Raw genomic sequence first — 13,255 nt, 5'->3', positions numbered from 1 at the left:
ATCCAAGAGGGATAAAGGATTTGTCAAAATGGGCTTCTAAGAATTACTCCAAACACCTGGTAGCCGCATGTATGAAGCTCATTACCAGGTTGCCTCATTTTATGTTTGTTGGAAGACTTCACAACAACCTCTCTCTGAAAGGTTGACATGTTTTTATTGTAAGGAAACTTGCCCTTTCATTGATCAAATGACATTGTCTTCATATATGAGGAGTTATTCCAACGTATCACAGTAATTTTAGAAATTGCTTTCGATTAAATTAAATAATCAGCTGAATGTTTCATTAGTTTTAAGAAAAGCTTGATAGTATCAACATTTTTTGCATCAGTAGAACTGAGAAGTAGACATCTGTTACTTCTGTAATTCCAGATTGACAGATGGAGCTGGAAACATGTATTATGGCTTTTGAGAGATGGGTGTGTGTGTGTGTGTGTGTGTGAGGAGGGTTTATGGTGTGTGTGTTTATGATGAAAGAGAACATGGCTCCAGGATTCCTCCCATGCCTCCTCATTATCGAGAAGTCTTTAAATAGCTCCCTGGACTTTTCTGTACACTTCCCATGGGAGGATTGGTTTTCTCCTAAACTTCTGACCCCAACAATAGACCACAGGTGGTCTTCGTTGTCTGAGGAGAGGCCAGAGGGGCTGTAAAAGACATAAAAGGATGTGGCAGGTGTAGAAGAAAAGGAATTTATAGGGATATAGGAGGAGACGATGGAGATACTGAAAAGTTGGGAAAGACAGATCGGTGAAAATCAGATATCGGTGTGATCTGTGTCTTGAGTTGGAAAGCTTACATGTTTGTTTGTTTTTATCTCCAAAAAGGTTTTATTTAAATTGTATAGGCTTTCTTTTTGGTGATGGCAGTTTATCAATCATATGACATTCCTTTTATGGTTTTCAAATTTAATTCCTTTAATTTCACACTGATTGAAAATTACCACTAGAATAGACCACTAGATGGCCTCACAGTTTAATTTTAACTCCTCTCATCCATAGAGTATCATAAAAGGAAATGTTGAGTGTCTAACTTTGAACAACCAGTTTAGTTAAGAAACAGCTTCATCCTCTCAACCCAGTCTTTCTGTAGGGTTGTTTATGAATATAACAGTTAATTTAATAGCCATAATTACATTGTAAATAAAGGATTGACACACTAGTTGTGATGCCTAGTTTTTAACAAGATTACGTAACAAACTTTTCACCCTATTTTTCTGTATTTTTCTATATCTTGTTAAATTTGTTATTGAAGGCAGATTCCTGCTTTATGAAGGAATATAGAGGTGAATGATGGGTGCCTGATTAGCCCTTTTTGTGCAATAAAATAAACAACAAACTATCCAATATCAATTTACTGCAAATCCCACTTCAGGCTATTAACATTGCCCTATTTACTGAATATACTTTTATTCGCAGTTAACAATATGAAATAGCGACAGGCATCCGTTTGCAACTGACTCAGTGCTTCCATGACAAGATTACGTCATTTGTGCTCAACAAGAGATGTAATGTTTATCTAATTCACTCTTGTTGACCACCGCTACTCTGTGTTTTGGCAAGTCTAGGCTTTGGGAGAGAGATGGTAATTTACATCAAGTGTCCAGGGATTATCTGTTTCAACACTGTGGTGCTGATGCACACCCAAACAGCCGCTGGGATCTAGAGAGAGACTTTGAGACTCTCCCTCATTTGCCTGCCATAATCATCATCTTTCTTTTTCTCTTTTCTATCATTTCCTTCATAGAGGATGGAGAGATCATCAGTGTGTGTGCGTGGGTGTAGAGTAGGACAAGGAGGAAACCAAATATTTCAGGAGGCGCTGTGGTTGTAGACTGAATGTCCCACTAAGATAGGCCATATGCTGGACATGCACTTGGACCGGCCTGTTACTGTCTGCTCCAATCGGCAGTACTGTCCAAACTCACCAGAACATCCTGTGAGTGTGTCCACCTCCTTCTCCTGTTTCTGTTCTCTTTCCACCCCTTCATCAAACAGCAGTAAGGCCTCACTATCCGGAGAAAACTCATTAATGTGTTTTATTTTTCTGTATCGCTCTTTCTTTCTTTCTTTCAAAATTGGCTTTGGTGCAGGACCACCTGTGCAGTGTATTATTCACTAAAATCTGTTCAGTTCAGACTGGTGGAAACATTAAATACCTCTTCATAATACACATCCTATTATAAACAAAATGTGCATATGGTCCATTGCTCTAAAAAGATTTTCCAAGAATAGTTTGGTGAAGAGAACCCTTGTTTTTTATGTGAAAGTGTCCCTTATGGGTGGTTCCTTTCTGGTTGTACTCATGGTTGTATTCAGTTTTGGTGGTCTCACCACATTTGGCCTTCAGGGATTTAAGATTTTTCCTTATGTATTTTGAGTAAGATTAGGATATTGCTGCTGAATAGTAGCTATAAAAAACAGTTGATAAAATAGTGAATAAATCTAACACCCAAACAAACCAACATAGTTACACTGGTAGCTCCAGAAGTGTTTTATTTAGAAAATAATTTAATTTAGGAGACAATATAGTGGTCACAGTTTTGGTTGTGTATTTTTTGAGAGAAAAAAATGGTCGGACATCTTTCTATGACCCATGTAGAGCTGAAAATAGAAGCAGTTGCTGTTTTTGTCTGCATCCAACATGCATTGTTTCTTCCTAATTCCTAATTTGCATATGGAATCATGAAGTCAGGAGAGCCTTTTTATTCACAGTCTTAATTCATATTCTCACTTTCACACTGCTGTTTCCCAGTGCAACCAGTCTTTTACTGCTGAGATGAGAGATAAAATGCCTTGCTGAAGGGCACCTTGACAACTGTTTATTGCAGTAGCAGAGAACATTGCTCCTTAAATATCCTCAGGCATATTTTTTTCGGTCGGTCCGGGGATTTGAACTGATAACAAACACACTTTTCCTAACTCTAAATTATTTTCTCACTCTTTGTTTTCCATTCCTTCATTCATCATAAAGCACTGTCTCACTTTGGCTAAGTGTGTTTTAATGACAATGACCGAATCAGGTGTTTATTTTAAAGAGAGAGTGCCTCTGCTGTATAATTGTCAGCCACCATCTTCTTACTGTCGTCAGCCACCTAGTGTTTGTACCAGTTGGCTTTTCTTGGTCTTAAGTGATCACTTAATATAATGAAGTAGGGGGCCCTGTGTACCTTCTGTAGTGTGTTTTTCCACTGTTCTGTATTCTCTATTTAAAGATGAAGGACACACTTACCCTTAAAAGACTCAGCACTACGGCTTGTTCCCACAGCATTTTAATGATCTTTTTTATCTCACCCAAAACTCTTTTCAGACTACTTTAGTCTTTGTATGGAAGTTTCACACTTGCCAAACGTTTTTTCAGTGTTGAAATAGCCTTCATTTTACAGTATTGAGAAACCGCCCAGGTACTGCATCTACCTTTTCAGACAATTCTTATTGTTCGGTTTATCACCTTTTTACTGGTGCACAGTCACAAGCAGTTCCCATGAAGGAAAGATGAAAATAGCTGATATGGAGATGATGAACTGAGAGATGAGATCACACGCTCAGTCAGTGAGGATCATAGCGCAGGCTCAGTCATGGTTGACAGACTTCAACTACTGAGAGAACAGCATCAACAATGAAACCACCAGGAGATATTCAAACCGAGACTTTGTAAATCTTTAACCAAAGTCTTGAGATTTTAGATTTAAATAGAGACTCTGTTTACATCAGTGTATTGGTGATTGTTTGTGTTGAACAGGCTTTTTGTGTGTATGCGAGGCTGCATGTACAAGCTTGTATGTAATGCCTGCATTGGCTGTAGGCCTGTAGTGATTCTCTAAATGAGGTCATTCATCTGATAAGTTTTGATCAGATCAGTTTCTCACCTCCCAAAAAACCTGTTAACTGGGTGACATAATTCCTCTAAGTGATGGGTGGATTCAGGGATTCCATGGGTGGATCCAGAGTCCATGTCGCAAGAGCCAGATGTATTGTTCACTTGTTTTAGTAAATGTTTTTGCAGTTTTTTGCTTTGCTAGTGGCATTGTTCTTGACGTGACAATGTCTATCTGGCAGTCAATAATTGGATAGAATAAAATCTAAATTTGTACAAACGTTCATGGTCTCCAGAGGAGCCAACAGACTTTGGTGATCCCTTGACTTTCCATGAACACCCCTTTCAGTGAGATTTTTTGTTTTAAGTAAAATGTCTATTTGATGGATTGCCATGACATATGAAACATATACCTATATATATATATATATATATATATATATATATATATATATATAGACATATGAAACACATACCTATATATATATATATATATATATTGTCCAATACCAAATACCTGCAAAACTAAAGACATTCCCATGCCTCAGCTGTACTTTTAAGGCTAATTATGGTACCAAATGTTAGCATGTTAACGTGGTAAACTGAAACAGTGTGTTAGCATTTAGCTCAAAGCACCACTGTTCCTACAAACAGCCTCACAGAGCTACCAGCATAGCTGTAGACTTGTCTTATTTCAACATAGTAGAAACATGGATCTCACTTGGGCCCAGCCAGACAGAGAGAGACAGACACCAACATTTTATCCACCACACTAGTCTGAATAAATTGTAGCATTCCTTTGGTCTTACTCACCTCTCTCCAGTAGAGGCTCACCCAGCTCTTACTGGTGCCACTTTAACACAACCATGTATCATAAAGGCTCCAAGGGGACACTCTGTTCACCTAAAGCCTGCTTTAAACCCAAACATATAAAGTTTGGACGTAAAGTCATTGGCTGAGGTGTGTGTGTATACAGTACGTGTGGATGTGCGTCCATGTGCATGGGTGTGTTTGCATCCCTTAAATGATAATGATGTGGTGTAAATTTTAGTTTGAGATACTAGAGTAGATATTTAGATGACTACTTAAAATAAAATACATTTTATGACCTTTCAAAATTTAACAAATATGTTTTTGCAACACAAATATGTTCCTAATCCCTGTTGTTTTCAGAAATGGTTTCACCAGAGAGAATCACCACTGTTTTCAGCTCTCTTAATTAGATGTTGTGTGAGTGCCAATCTTGTTATTTTAATAAAGATTCGACAGAGGTCACCTCAGGTTTCCTGGCTGTGACGTCAGTGCCTCATTTAAACGACCCCTCGGAGAGAGTGAAAACAGGCAGATAGTTCCTCTGCAAATGGAGAGAGGGAGAGACAAAGAAAGAAAGAGAGAGAGATGGTTGGATGGATGGATGGAAACTGGCCTGTTTTTGTCCAGTCCCAAACAACCCAGCAGCCACACCCTCTCAGGAATTCCTGCTGCAAACATTTTTCATGTCATGTTTTTAAAAGGAGCAGTTCACACTTACCATAACATGTTCCATGTTATCTTACTTACAAAGCCTCCATGTTGCACAAAATGATGTGTAAGGAAATTGAATGCAACCATATATTGTATGGACAAATGTTAAACAAATGTTAATGTTAAAAAGTAGAGAAAGTTGGTTTTGTTGAATATGATATGCAGAGTAGTTTAGTGTTAAATAGTTATCTAGTACATAAATGTGTTACAAAATGACTAAAAGTGAGGATAACTATAAAGTTAATTAATGGGAACAAATAGGTTTTGGTTAGGATTAGGGTTAGGGTTCGTCAGTTAAAATAGCAAAACATACTAAAGGTTGAACTGACAGCTTAAAATAAATGGCTTAAAATAAAATCCCAAGCCCAAGAAAAAGAAAAAACAAAGATTGTTCTTAATCAAAAGTGTCATATCTAGGCCTAAATATTTCTGTATGGTTTTTATTTGAGTAAATTGTGTGTAAAGCCTGTGTGTGAATCTTCATGTGTGTATGAATTGGCGGCCAGATGGCTTTGTACACAGCCAGTGTGTTTTGGCTCTGAACACTCCTGGATTCTGAGAAATACTGAGAGAGAGAGTCCACTGTGCAGTTTCACTCTGAACATCGGACACACAGGGCTTTGTATGTTTGCTCCAACTATGTTTTATTATTTAATCTTTTAGTAGAAACACAAGATCCAACGTAGCCGGTCATGGACCATTTATTATTGTTCGGTTCATTTAATTTATGTCTTTGTATGTATGTCCAGAAAGGGTCATGTCAACTTAAAGCAAGAACCATCAACAGGCTAGCTCTAACTTGTCTAGGCAGAAGCAAACACAGACTGGCCAATAAAATCTGATTGACGGCTTAAGGGTCACAGAGCTGATCTATGAAAGGGTTACACACACATTGAGATCCCACCCAAGCTCCTCTTCTCTAGATAGTATCAGACGGATAGAAACGCTGATATAGGGTTACTAGATTACAACTCAATTTCTCCAGTTTCTCCACTACATCACTGCTTTTAGGTAAAAAGCACTACAGTTGATAGAAACGTGCATTTAGAGCTTCAAAGTTGTTCAAGAAGAAGTCATCTGTTATGGCAGTGAACATACAGTAGTTTACGGTATGGCAATGTGTACGCCATTATTTCTGTTTTACACTGTAGGTAGGTTGTGTCATTTATTTGCAGGAATTGAATAACACTTCTGTTCTTTGGAAATATGTGTATAAGCTTTAAGAGTCACAAACTGCACTTTTTCAAGGATACTGCTTTGTTTTAGGGTAGAACTAACAGCTAGTAAGAAAATGACCCTCCTTTAGCCTTATTGTCTCTTGGACAAAATTTGGTCCCCAGAGGCACCATAAAGCATTGAACAGACCCTCTCTTACTCTTACAGCTTCATTTTCAGCAGGTTTTCTCTTTCCTGTCCTCCTCATCTCACTTAACCCACTCATCAGAGACATGACTCAACAAAATTTCCTCCACTTTCTCCCTTTTCTCATGAAGGCAATGAAATGGACACCTCCCTCCCACCCTTACAACATTATAACCTGGTCTTTTTGTGACTCTATTAAAGGCAGGTCAGAGGAATGTGGTAGGGGCAGTGAGTGGCTATCCCTACCACCAAGGGCAACAACATGTCTGGACAGGGAAAACTGGAGTGCAGTGGGGTCAGAGATTTGGTTTTCGCTCCTTCTTGTTCTTTGCACTTTTTCACCCTTGAACAACTTTGGTTTATACTTTTCTTCATTCCTCTTCCTATACCCCTTTTTCAACCAGAACTCACTGCCAACAGAGACTGTAACATCTATTCTAGACGTAGGCTGGTGAGACAAAGATGTCTCTGTTGCACAGAGGAATCCCCTCTGTGTGTTTCACAGCTGAGTATCAACCTGGAACCTCTCCCTCTTCTCTCTAAAACTATTATTACATGCCTCGATTCTCTCTGTCCCCATTTCTCTTTCTCTTGCACCTCCCTTCCCACCCCTCCCATCCTCTCAGTTGGTTGATGTTATAAATACTGGACTGTGGAATGTCATTTCGGGGGGTGTTTTTTTCTTTTTCAGTGCTTTTGATTACTCACTGGTTGTTAGAAATATATATCTAGGGGTTCAGTTTGCACACAAATGTTATAGAGATCAGAGAACAAAACAACAGTCAGTGCAGTTGAGGTCTGTTTTGGTGTAGTTACAGTGTTGTATTCTTTTGTTTTAGAAATAGACAGAGAGAAGCAGTCCGTGCAGAAAGAATGCGTCTGTCACAGGACAAAAGCTGGTCGGGAATGATAATGCTGGTCCGAGATAGCTGGGCTTATCCCAACCGGCAGTATGGATTTCCTGCCTGCAGCCTCTTTTCAGTCACATCTAACACACACACATACACACAGGTCATTGACAGAAATGTCATCTTGCTGTTGGTAGTGTGTCTGATTATGGAGCTCAAGAGTTTCAACTGTCCTTGAACAAGGTGCTAGGGTTGGGTGATATGTTCAAAGTTTCTGTCAGCCCAAAAATTGACAATTGGCGATATATTTGCACAGGTATCCCTTTATTTTAGGTTGTATTAGATCTTATGAGCAGTGTTAGAAATAAATGAGCACAACTGCTTTCTGGAAATATAAAGCTCTGCCATTATTCTTTATTATGTAATCTGATTATTATATTCAAGTTTTTCATGAATGTGATGATGTATGTTTTTTGGCCATGCTAATGGAGTGACTCATGGGATGGCAATGCTGGTCAGTCAGACTTTCTGTTTGGTACAGACAGAAATATCTCAACAACAGCTAGATGGATGATTGTCAAAGTTTGTACAGGCATTCGTGGTCTCCAGAAAACTTTAATTATTTTGGTTTTCCTCAGGCACCACCACAAGGTTGACATTTTTTATTTTTAGTGATTTGTTTTGACAGATATTGAGAGAATGGATTACTATGAAATTTGGTACAGACATTCATGCTCTGGTTTGTTACCAAAATTCCCGGAAAAACCAACAACATTCCCATCAGCCTCAGCTGTACCTTGTGTCTATTGCTAATTCACAAATGTTAGCATGCTAAACTAAGATGGTGTACGCGATGAACCCTCTGTCAAACATAAGCATTTTAGCATGCTAATATCAAGATTTAGCTTAAAGCATTACTGTCCTTCATAGACCGTTAGCGCAGCTGTAGACTCTTGTGGTATAAAGTTATCCTTGATGAGATTTCATCCATATTGCCACCCCTACTGGTGAGGCACCATAGGCTGCTTGTGCTTGCTGTTATGTTTTGGACTGTTCAGACTGTTTGAACTTGTTTTGGGCAGTGGTTATGTTTTTTTATGCACAGTAATCCAGATACTAACTTATTCTCTGCAATATTTATTATTTATACATGGCATGATTCTGTATATCTCTATAATCATGGGTACATGAAAAAACAGAATTCTTGCGTCCCTCTATTTCTCCACTAATGATATAGAATTAAGTTCTTCACAGCTACATTTGAAATGGATTCCAAAACTTGCTCAGTGATGTTGTTGCCTTATATATCCTATTCTACAACTATCCTAAGTTGTTTGCATGACCATCTGCCTCACAAACAAAGGCATTAAAACTTGGGGGAGCCTTAGAAAAGGATGTGTGTGTGCATGTAAACATAGCCAGAAAATGTAGCTACAACAGTTAAGCTAGAAAAGAAAAGATGGAGACAGAAAGATACAGAGGGAAACAGAGTAAGGGAGGATTGGTGATACATTCCCCAGTAGGCTCATAGTGTTCTGGCGGTTAATGATTTTGTACCTCTTATTGTGTGCACACACACACACACACACACACACACACTCGCAAAGAGACTGTACAGCTCCCTCGAAGACATACAGAGGGTGGCTGTTTTCTATTGTATCACCATGGAAACGTTAAAACATTTCAATCTGTTAGGCATGAGTGAACTAAACTATGACTCATTTTAACCCCTCCCAGCACACCAGGACACGCATTCAGTATGGATTCCCCAACCACATGCACACAAAAAATACATCACACACAGAGACATCATGAATCATCGCTCACTCAAAAATGTGAGATATATGTAGCACAAGCCTGCTGACTAGCACTGATGGTATATCTTCCTGAAGCTGAAGGCCATTAAAGTTGCAGCATATGAGTACCGCACACACAGAGAAATAGGGGTATCATTTCTGTACTCAAAGGTACATCTGTCAGAAAAAGGTACGAAAAAGGTCCTGAATAACTGTGGACCTTTTGTTTAATTTTAAAGGTACAAAATAATGGCTGACAGAAATGGTACATAATTGTACTTTTAACAAGCTAAAGGTAAAATGTTACAGCAAACCAGTGTTCACAAAATCTTGATTTAAGTAGAGAGTTGGGTTTATTGAAATATAATAGGCTGTTAGTGCATTTCCATTCAATTTTTGGTCTGTGTGGCCTGGGAATCATTTCATGAGCAAAGAACTAGAACAGCACTTCAATTAAACTCTTTAATTGTGCCACACGGACGTTTCGGGCAAGACACCCTTCTTCAGCGTGTATTGACAAGTTGGATCTATTTGTGATTTTGTAATTTAATCAAGTAGCTAATTGTCAGTGTAGCAGAGTGAAATGCTTCCACTAGCCATCACTATTACTCACAGTTTTATTTTATTCAAGGAGTATCTTCTATCTATTATATTCTATTTTCTCATTCTTTGCATTCCTCCGTGGTGAAAAAATGTTTCTGTATTTATTTAACTTTATTTTATGTCGTGGTCCTCCCTTATGGAGCCCCTGCTGAGTTGGGTTGTGCAACCCCCCTGTAGTCTGCTGTGGCATGTGACTATGGCAAGTGCACTTGTTGCTGAAGCTTACAGAATTTAAAACTTGATTACAACTTGGTTACAGCATTCACTTGTTATGGACAAATCAGTTCTGGCTGAACAGGACAATGAAAAGATACTGAAAACTGTTAAAAGATGTAAATGAATTATTATTTCTTGAGCCCTTGAGCAAAGCCCTTAACCCCATCCGCTGTGGTTGTACTGGGCAGCTTCTAGGTATGAATGTTATCAGGGCATTTCGGCGAAAGAGAGGCTGCCTCTCAGTGAACCTTCCCTGAATAAATAAAGGTTAAAAAATAAAAAATGTCTCTGAATTTAAGGAAATGTTTTTGCCACATGAAGATACAAAATGGCATGTTGCTCCAGCTGTACCTCATTAGGTACTGATTCTGTAACTTTCCAATGGGTACATTTTTGTACCAGGACATAAAGTTACATTTATGTCACTAGGGGAACAGCAATTTTCTTTTAGAGGTACAGAAAAGAAGGTACCATGTTCAAAGGTACAGTTCTTGTACCCTGTTGGGGTACAGCTGGAGCAACACAGCATTTGGGCCCTTTTATGTCCATTTCTGTACCTTGATTTCTTAGTGTGTTCTGACAGTGATATCTTTAGGTCATGTGCCAGAATTAGCTTAGGAATCCCAACAGACAGGTAATTCTCATCTTCAGAGCTGAATGAAGACAGTAACCCACAGCTCACTCATAATAGATGAAACAGACCATGACATGCAAGTGTTAGCTCAAATGTATCACATATCATATCACAAAGATGCAGACTTGTGTTTTTAGTCTAGATGAAAATGAGAATCTGGATTGACTGATGATCAATTTTCAACCTGCCTGTAATCAATAGTAGATAGTGGCTGTAGCTGAGAGGATAGAAAAGAAAATCTCTGGATCAGCTGGAAAGCTGGTGAGTGTAAAAAAATTTGCCTCCCTAAACAACTATTGATGTTGTGAAGCCAGGTGCTTTGTATGGTTTTTATTGCTTTTTATTGTAGCTATGGACGCGGAAAAGTTCACATTAGAAAAGACAAAAACAAGCATTTTGCATGTGGATGTATTCCCTCTTCAGTGATATTTCTGTTGGATTGCTGCTTTAATTAACAAGTTTACTTCTGTCATGTTGGGTTGGTTGTTTGTGTCAGCTATAAGCTACTGTTTAGCAAAGGGGATACGGGAGGTAGTGGGTGGGGTTTTTAACACTTCTTTATGGTTAATTTTTTAACAATACCATACACATTCAGTCTATATTCTTTGGGTACACATATTACAATTATTACATAATACAGTGCTTTTCTGTTAGTGTAGAATTTAACACAAAGCCCCCTTGAAGCCCCTTGTTGCTAATGTACAAACGGTATTGTAGACTCTAGTCACAGGTGTGTCTGAGTCTGTTCCCCCAAGGCTGCTACACCGTCTGTCATCCTGCTTCCCCTTCCTTACCCCAGTGGGTCCTCTCCACATTCAAACCAGATGAGCTAGTCCCACGACATGCGCGCACACATATGCACTCCACCCACTTCTGACAAGCGTCTCCCCCCACCCACCAACCCACACACATACAGTGATGTCAGCTTCCCTTGTCTCCACAGTGCAATTTGAAACTCACTTTAGAGTTAATTGAAAGAGCTTCTATGCTGAGTTGTTCTATGTATAGGTTGAGTACAACTAGACATGACTTAACAGTAACTGGCCCCTTGTGACTCGCCCTACCTGTCTTTCTAATTGTGTGTGTGTGTGTGTGTGTGTGTGTGTGTGTGTGTGTGTGTGTGTGTGTGTGTGTGTGTGTCATGTTTAACAAGGGGCATCAGGTTTCCACCTGGCTGCACAGTGACAGGAAAGAGCCACTCCCACTTATCTGCAGAGAAACAGCTGAACCTCTTCACCTTTGCCAGGCCACCTTTCCAATACTGGACTGTGCAGTAGTTTCCCAGGGAACTTTGTCATCAGATATCAATTTCTTTCTCTTGAAAAAATAAAAATAAACCATCTCTCCCCTCTGTGAAAGCTACACAAGAGTTATGCTGGGCATTTTGTCTTGTCTTTTGGGTTATAAAGTGATCTATCTATGGATACACTGGTTCAAGGTGTGTATTTTTCTTTCCTAGCTGCCATGATGCTTTGTGACCCAGGGGTCCCCCACCTGAGGGAGACTGGGATGACTGCACCTGATCCCCGGAAAGGAGGCTAGGGGAAAAGACAAAAGGAAAGCCAACAGCAGGACAAGAAACTACTAATGACCCATGCAGCTCAAGTGAAGGACTCAATACTGAAGCCAAAATGCTAAATACCAGCTGTCTAGAACGTGAGGAGAAGCAACCAGCACTGGAATGGTGTGGCTAACTCCTAACAACACTGTGAGAGGTGGGAGGAGAGGCTGGCTTTCATACAGAGGGAGGGACTCAGAGAGCATGGAGCTTCATTCACTCTGCTAAACACACACACACACACACACACACACATGCTCTGCAAAGCTGTTCTCAGGCTGAGAGAAAAGAGGGGAGCGGAGAAGACAGCACGCTCGCTGAGTAAGTTGTACGAAGTTATATTCTGTCTGACCACTTTACAGCAAATATTTTGCATTGTTTGTTAATGTGACAACACGTAGATATAGATGCATGTGTTCATCTGTTTTCTTTAAATGTGTCTTTATGACGTATAACGTGTACATTTGAAGTATTTTTTCCACTGCTAGTTTTATTGAATTGAGCTTTTTTCTCTTCTCTAACTCACCCATACACACTTTTCTGCTGATGTGAACCACATGTCACACACACACACACACACACACACACACACACACACACACACACACACACGCACACACACACACACACACACGCAAACACACACACACACACACACACACACACACAGACGCTGCAGAGGTCCAGCTCTCCTCCCTGGGGCTTCTCGTCTACATACACAAAAATGAGAGAATAGAAAGGGGGAGTGGGGGCGGATGAGTGGAGGGAAAACTTTAGTAGGATAATGTGGGAATGTTCTTGATTCATTGTTAACAGTTTTTCCCATTTTATTCTTTTATTTTGCAATAATCCTGTGTGAGTATGTGAGTTTAATTTATTCCAGTTAATCTCCCTATTCTAA

At 39.4% G+C, this 13,255-nt stretch overlaps 1 protein-coding gene across 2 annotated transcripts in view; it reads left to right on the top strand.

Annotated features, from left to right (window-relative positions):
* Positions 1-12,204: 12,204 nt before the first annotated feature.
* kiaa1522 (KIAA1522 ortholog) overlaps positions 12,205-13,255 on the top strand; it is a 36,329-nt gene continuing 35,278 nt past the window's right edge. Inside the window, exon 1 of one of the 2 annotated variants that reach the window (XM_051390454.1) lies at positions 12,205-12,675. The gene's annotated coding sequence lies outside the window, so the exon portion shown is untranslated. The remainder of the gene's footprint in view (positions 12,676-13,255) is intronic. The other variant, XM_051390453.1, reaches the window with a different exon arrangement.

Source organism: Dicentrarchus labrax, unplaced genomic scaffold, assembly GCF_905237075.1.
Source record: "Dicentrarchus labrax unplaced genomic scaffold, dlabrax2021, whole genome shotgun sequence".
Taxonomy (NCBI): domain Eukaryota; kingdom Metazoa; phylum Chordata; class Actinopteri; family Moronidae; genus Dicentrarchus; species Dicentrarchus labrax.
This window is presented reverse-complemented; position numbering and strand designations above follow the sequence as displayed.